The following is a 7,728-nucleotide window of genomic DNA, read 5'->3' as shown; positions in this document are numbered from 1 at the left end:
GACGTTCTGCGTCCCCAGAGCCTCGTCCATAAAGCTGGCACACGCGGGGCATTCCCGCAGAAAATGCGCGGCGCGGCGCAGCAGTGTTCAGGCACGCGGAATGTGGCCAGTGAGGCGCCGTGCTTTGCGACAGGTGGCGGACGCAGCGGGGGCGGCGGAGGCGGCGGCGGAGGCGGGAGGCGCGCCGCAGCGGGCGCGGGGGCAGCGGGCGCCCGGGCTGCTGCAGACGCTACGCGGCGACGTCACGACGCCGCGCCACTACCTGGGCTTCAACGTCTGGCTGTGCCGGCTCGTCGGGCTGCTGCCACGACCAGGTGAGCTCTGTCCCCGAGAGGTTCCAGAGCGCGGAACCTGAACTGGAAGTGCCGCCAATGTCAAAAGCGTCCTCAGATCTATAGTAAACCTACATCTTCCGACGTAACTATTCTTGCCGCATCCTAAGTCATCCTGAACACGAAAAGGCTTTCTTTCGTTCTGCAATAAACAGACCCGATGAACTTCCACTACAGGGTAAAAAAGAAAAGGAACTTCGCTGATTATGAAACCTTCTTCTCCCATCTGTAAGAAAATTTTGACATGGCTAACATAACGATCAAAGTGTTCCCAAAAACTGTAAGGTGTCAGGCAAATCCAACACTTTCCATGAAAACCCTGACATGATAGCAAATCCGGCAGAATGTCACATAGCTTGTAATGTCCCCATAGAAAATACCCTCTACCACACACCAATTAATCATTTTCAATCAAACCATCCACATTCATTCACTTTGGAAAAGTTATCTGATCTGATTTTCTCGCAATATATGCGGCGACAGCTCGACGACGCCAAAGTATTTTCTAGTGCGTTTATTCTTTGAAATAACAGAGATGCATATATGCATTCTCCATGGTTGTTAGAGTGGTAACTAGGTCAGCTTCTGGAGTATCTTGTGAGGGATTGACGTGTTTCTGAGAGATACATATTCTGCTTTTCTTCTCGCTAAAGCGAGCCTATTAACATTTGTGCCGCTAGCGGTTTGTTTGAAGAGAAAGAGACTGTAAATGGAAAATAAGTAAGGCGTGGAATCACCGAAGATCTGGACATGTAATGAAGATAGATTTAATACAGAATTTCCTTCATAAGTAAGGTTTGTGACTTTTTTGTTCTGGAGTGAATGAACGAATGAGTTTTTCTGAATCATTTAATGATCACGTTGGCCCTGTAATTAGTGGGGAAGCCTCAGCTGTGTCGAAGAGAGCCTGCAATCACTGAGTCTGTGTTAAATCGTCCAAAAAGGCTTCGTACACATCTGGAATTCGCAATCTTTCGTAAAAGGAACAAATTGTCCAAAGGATTGATTCTCCCGAGTGAATGCAGTGTTTAACAGTAATAATAAATGTAAAGATCTCTTACAGCAAGCCAGCCGCTGATTACCAAGACGAAGGACTCCACCAAAGATTCTGTTTGGCTGATTTCACGTAATGAAATATTATACTAAAAACTGTACGTAGATAAAGGAGGGAAAGAGAGAGAGAGCGAATGAAAATAGAGATAATAATAATAATCCTCCATTAGTCTAACTTTTCGCCTGTCTTATCACGGATCAGCCAAGAAATGGGAGGCCCTTACTTTACTGTATAGATTTATGTGTAAAGGTGAGGGGATCTTAAAGGCAACAGATACACGTCTATACAGACAAGACATTACACAGAGATAGCGGCTAGCTGCATTCATAATCTATTCTTAGATGAAGAGACGGCAACTTATTATCCTTAACATTTAAAAAATGTTAAAAGCTCCGAAAAAATCCTGACATTAAATTAACCAAAGTAATACGATCAACGAGTGAGCAAATGGAATACCACAGACTAACACAAGAACGTCTAAATGCATTGTCATACCTTCCCACTATGAAACAGACGCAGTTCCGAGGGGAGAAACGAGAACAGAAGCCGAGAGCAGAGCCGTGTAGGCTAGAAGCCCCTACGATAAGAGCGGGACAATGGGACACCCGCATTGCCAGCACACCGCCAAGAGGTCCATCCCCCAGCCCATGTTAAAAGATAGAGCCCTCCAGAAGAGCAGTATAGATCTTATGATAACACGAAAAGGGCCACACCAACAGCAAGTTTTAGCATGAGACTATACGCGTCTCTGTTACGTAGCAAACGTTAAGAACATTGCCCCACCACAAAAAGTATAACGTTTCTCATTGGATAGACAGAATTTTTGTAGGCGGAGCTTAAGGTTAACATTGAGACGCTGATTGGTCAGTTGAAAACACAGCCAAATACCTTTTTCTTAAACCAACTTTGGTAAACAGTAGTAAGGATAAGTTCGAGAGAGTTGCTTCCGAGACAGCGAGGTGTGTGGAGCTGTGACGTCGGCAATCCCTGACGCTGCCTAACCACCAACAAGGTAATGAATGCACACGATGCTGCATAAGAGCACATAAGGCTTCACTCAGAACTGCAGAAGTCTCATCTGTTACATCCCTTTTTTACGTAATACTAGTGTTGATCGTCAATTAAACTTCGTGGTATTCACATTTCCTACTTGATGTTAAAATCTGAAACGTAATGATATTTCTGTTATATAATTATTGAGAAGCCACATCAGCCACTGTAATTTACGACAAGTTAAATAAGTAATTAAAGATAATTGAGGGTCACTATAGACAATTTTTGATAGTTATCTCTTATATGAAACTTAATTTAAACCTAGATTATAGATGGCATATGTCCCCCCATGAACCATGGACCTTGCCGTTGGTGGGGAGGCTTGCGTGCCTCAGCGATACAGATGGCCGTACCGTAGGTGCAACCACAACGGAGGGGTATCTGTTGAGAGGCCAGAAAAAACATGTGGTTCCTGAATAGGGGCAGCAGCCTTTTCAGTAGTTGCAGGGGCAATAGTCTGGATGATTGACTGATCTGGCCTTGTAACATTAACCAAACCGGCCTTGCTGTGCTGGTACTGCGAACGGCTGAAAGCAAGGGGAAACTACAGCCGTAATTTTTCCCGAGGACATGCAGTTTTACTGTATGAGTAAATGATGATGGCGTCCTCTTGGGTAAAATATTCTGGAGGTAAAATAGTCCCCCATTCGGATCTCCGGGCGGGGATTACTCAAGAGGACGTCGTTATCAGGAGAAAGAAAACTGGCGTTCTACGGATCGTAGCGTGGAATGTCAGATCCCTTAATCGGGCAGGTAGGTTAGAAAATTTAAAAAGGGAAATGGATAGGTTAAGGTTAGATATAGTGGGAATTAGTGACGTTCGGTGGCAGGAGGAACAAGACTTTTGGTCAGGTGATTACAGGGTTATAAATACAAAATCAAATAGGGGTAATGCAGGAGTAGGTTTAATAATGAATAAAAGAATAGGAGTGCGGGTTAGCTACTACAAACAGCATAGTGAACGCATTATTGTGGCCAAGATAGACACAAAGCCCATGCCTACTACAGTAGTACAAGTTTATATGCCAACTAGCTCTGCAGATGATGAAGAAATTGATGACTTGTATGACGAGATAAAAGAAATTATTCAGGTAGTGTAGGGAGAAGAAAATTTAATAGTCATGGGCGACTGGAATTCGTCAGTAGGAAAAGGTAGAGAAGGAAACATAGTAGGTGAATATGGATTGGGGGGAAGAAACGAAAGAGGAAGCCGCCTTGTAGAATTTTGCACAGAGCATAACTTAATCATAGCTAACACTTGGTTCAAGAATCATAAAAGAAGGTTGTATATCTGGAAGAATCCTGGAGATACTAAAAGGTATCAGATATATTATATAATGGTAAGACAGAGATTTAGGAACCAGGTTTTAAATTGTAAGACATTTCCAGGGGCAGATGTGGATTCTGACCACAATCTAATGGTTATGACCTGCAGATTGAAACAGAAGAAACTGCAAAAAGGTGGGAATTTAAGGAGATGGGACCTGGATAAACTGAAAGAACCAGAGGTTGTAGAGAGTTTCAGGGAGAGCATAAGGGAACTATTGAGAGGAATGGGGGGAAGAAATACAGTAGAAGAAGAATGGGTAGCTTTGAGGGATGAAGTAGTGAAGGCAGCAGAGGATCAAGTAGATAAAAAGACGAGGGCTAATAGCTATCCTTGGGTAACAGAACAAATATTGAAATTAATTGATGAAAGGAGAAAATATAAAAATGCAGTAAATGAAGCAGGCAAAAAGGAATAGAAACGTCTCAAAAATGAGATCGACAGGAAGTGCAAAATGGCTAAGCAGAGATGGCTAGAGGACAAATGTAAGGATGTAGAGGCTTGTCTCACTAGGGGTAAGATAGATACTGCCTACAGGAAAATTAAAGAGACCTTTGGAGAGAAGAGAACCACTTATATGAATATCAAGAGCTCAGATGGCAACCCAGTTCTAAGCAAAGAAGGGAAGGCAGAAAGGTGGAAGGAGTATATAGAGGGTTTATACAAGGGCGATGTACTTGAGGACAATATTATGGAAATGGAAGAGGATGTAGATGAAGATGAAATGGGAGATAAGATACTGCGTGCAGAGTTCGACAGAGCACAGAAAGACCTGAATCGAAACAAGGCCCCGGGAGTAGACAACATTCCATTAGAACTGCTGATTGCCTTGGGAGAGCCAGTCATGACAAAACTCTACCATCTGGTGAGCAAGATGTATGAGACAGGCGAAATACCCACAGACTTCAAGAAGAATATAATAATTCCAATCCCAAAGAAAGCAGGTGTTGACAGATGTGAAAATTACAGAACTATCAGTTTAATAGGTCACAGCTGCAAAATACTAACGCGAATTCTTTACAGACGAATGGAAAAACTGGTAGAAGCGGACCTCGGGGAAGATCAGTTTGGATTCCGTAGAAATGTTGGAACACGTGAGGCAATACTAACCTTACGACTTATCTTAGAAGAAAGATTAAGAAAAGGCAAAGCTACGTTTCTAGCATTTGTAGACTTAGAGAAAGCTTTAGACAACTTTAACTGGAATACTCTCTTTCAAATTCTGAAGGTGGCAGGGGCAAAATACAGGGAGCGAAAGGCTATTTACAATTTGTACAGAAACCAGATGGCAGTTATAAGAGTCGAGGGGCATGAAAGGGAAGCAGTGATTGGGAAAGGAGTGAGACAGGGTTGTAGCCTCTCCCCGATGTTATTCAATCTGTATATTGAGCAAGCAGTAAAGGAAACAAAAGAAAAATTCGGAGTAGGTATTAAAATTCATGGAGAAGAAGTAAAAACTTTGAGGTTCGCCGATGACATTGTAATTCTGTCAGAGACAGCAAAGGACTTGGAAGAGCAGATGAACGGAATGGACAGTGTCTTGAAAGGAGGATATAAGATGAACATCAACAAAAGCAAAACGAGGATAATGGAATGTAGTCAAATTAAATCGGATGATGCTGAGGGGATTAGATTAGGAAATAAGACACTTAAAGTAGTAAAGGAGTTTTGCTATTTAGGGAGTAAAATAACTGATGATGGTCGAAGTAGAGAGGATATAAAATGTAGACTGGCAATGGCAAGGAAATCGTTTCTGAAGAAGAGAAATTTGTTAACATCGAGTATAGATTTAAGTGTCAGGAAGTCGTTTCTGAAAGTATTTGTATGGAGTGTAGCCATGTATGGAAGTGAAACGTGGACGATAACCAGTTTGGACAAGAAGAGAATAGAAGCTTTCGAAATGTGGTGCTACAGAAGAATGATGAAGATAAGGTGGGTAGATCACGTAACTAATGAGGAGGTATTGAATAGGATTGGGGAGAAGAGAAGTTTGTGGCACAACTTGACTAGAAGAAGGGTTCGGTTGGTAGGACATGTTTTGAGGCATCAAGGGATCACAAATTTAGCATTGGAGGGCAGCGTGGAGGGTAAAAATCGTAGAGGTAGACCAAGAGATGAATACACTAAGCAGATTCAGAAGGATGTAGGTTGCAGTAGGTACTGGGAGATGAAGAAGCTTGCACAGGATAGAGTAGCATGGAGAGGTGCATCAAACCAGTCTCAGGACTGAAGACCACAACAACAACATGGCATATGTCATCCTTCGATCCATTAAAGATCTTGGAAACCCATTCAGGGAATATTCGTTCACATTTTTGTTGAATGCAGTTGGTTTTTATCATCCTGTATTAAAATATTTCTCTTTATCAATAGTACAATTTATAAATAATGTTTTGTGAGTAGAATAAAAATTCCAATGGTAAACGTAACTGATTTTTCGGCGTTATTTTACCAGCTAACTAAAAATAGAAAAGCCTTGAACCCCTTCCACTAAATTTAGTTAGTCTTAAGATTCTTTTACAGGGAGTGCAGTGGAGCTGACGCTGAAATCGTTAAGTATTTAATTATATCATCACTAGTCTCACTGAACTCTTCTGAAATCTAGAGGTCCCAGGTTCAAACTTTTCAGTTCCCTAAAAAACACGCTCAGAGCGTCGTTGCGCGAAAGTGGTAGGGAGACACGACTTAGAACAAACAGACACCACGCAGAATGTTAGAAAACATCAAAAATATATTTTCAGTTTGTGGAAGATCCACGGAGAGCGTGGGCCATGGAAGGACTTCCGGGTTGCGATCGTTCTCTTTCATCACATTACATCGTATCCCCATTCGTTAATAACTTAATATATTAATTACTCAAATGGACGTCACGCAGGCTGTTTGGAAAGTAAGGTTCGGTCGGGTGCAAAATGGAAGCCACAGAAGGAATCCGATGTGTGTGTGTGTGTGTGTGTGTGTGTGTGTGTGTGTGTGTGTGTGTGTGTGTGTGTGTGTGTGTGTGTGTGTGTGGTGTGTATGTGTGGTGTGTATGTGAATGTGTGCGTGTCAATTCGTAAGGGATCAAACTGCTGAGGTCATCGATTCCTAGACTTAAGCACTACTTAAGCTAACTTCAACCAACTTATAATAACGACATACACACCCATGACCGAGGGACTCGAACATCCGGCGTGAGGGCCCACGCAATCCGTCACATGGCGCCTCTTACCGCGCAGCCACTCTGGGCCGCGGAATCCGATGAAGCTTTGCACAAATCTTTTGGGCAGTGTCTTGAGTATGCCGGTTCTGAGCGCGCAGTGGCCGCTTGAAGATGCCTAGCAAACAGTGATTATTTCTACTGTTTAAATAACAGTCGTAGGTTGCAGAATGTGCTTTATTAAGAACGACGTTTACGCTCGGATAGGTCGTCGTCAGGTCATCTGAAAGTAATGGCTACAGCCCCTCCAACACTGACAAATTATACGTGCAGTAGACATCGCCACGCGACCGAGAAAGCACCCTCGGTCCTGCGCCTCAAAATAAAAGGTCAGCAAAGTTTCGATTTTTAGGTAATGTGTCCTATGCCATAGCTAAACGCTTTCGTGGTCAGAATATAAGAACAGTGCATACCACATACAATAAAATCCAGTATCAATATATTCAAAATGGTTCGAATGGCTCTGAGCACTATGGGACTTAACATCGGAGGTCATCAGTCCCATAGAACTTAGAACTACTTAAACCCAACTAACCTAAAGACATTACACACAACCATGCCCGAGCCAGGATTCGAACCTGCGACCGTAGCGGTTGCGCGGTTCCAGACTAAAGCACTGGCCGGCTCTATGAATTCACAATAGGCGTCCACAGAAAGGTAAATATGTTGCCTCTAGCTTATATATGATCGAGTGCTGTGAATATCAAGCAGCTGATAAAGGCCAGTCGGGAGAGGCTTCCAAAATTACGTTTCAGGAGCATTTACT

General features: G+C 42.9%; 1 protein-coding gene across 1 annotated transcript in view; it reads left to right on the top strand.

Moving 5' to 3' along the window:
- The first annotated feature begins 218 nt into the window (after positions 1 to 218).
- Positions 219 to 7,728, top strand: part of LOC126199225 (odorant receptor 67c-like) — a 163,736-nt gene continuing 156,226 nt past the window's right edge. Inside the window, exon 1 of the mRNA XM_049936016.1 lies at positions 219 to 314. The gene's annotated coding sequence lies outside the window, so the exon portion shown is untranslated. The remainder of the gene's footprint in view (positions 315 to 7,728) is intronic.

This window comes from Schistocerca nitens, chromosome 8 (assembly GCF_023898315.1).
Source record: "Schistocerca nitens isolate TAMUIC-IGC-003100 chromosome 8, iqSchNite1.1, whole genome shotgun sequence".
Classification (NCBI taxonomy): Eukaryota; Metazoa; Arthropoda; class Insecta; order Orthoptera; family Acrididae; genus Schistocerca; species Schistocerca nitens.
Note: the sequence above shows the minus strand (reverse complement) of the source record. Positions and strands in the feature narration are given on the sequence as shown.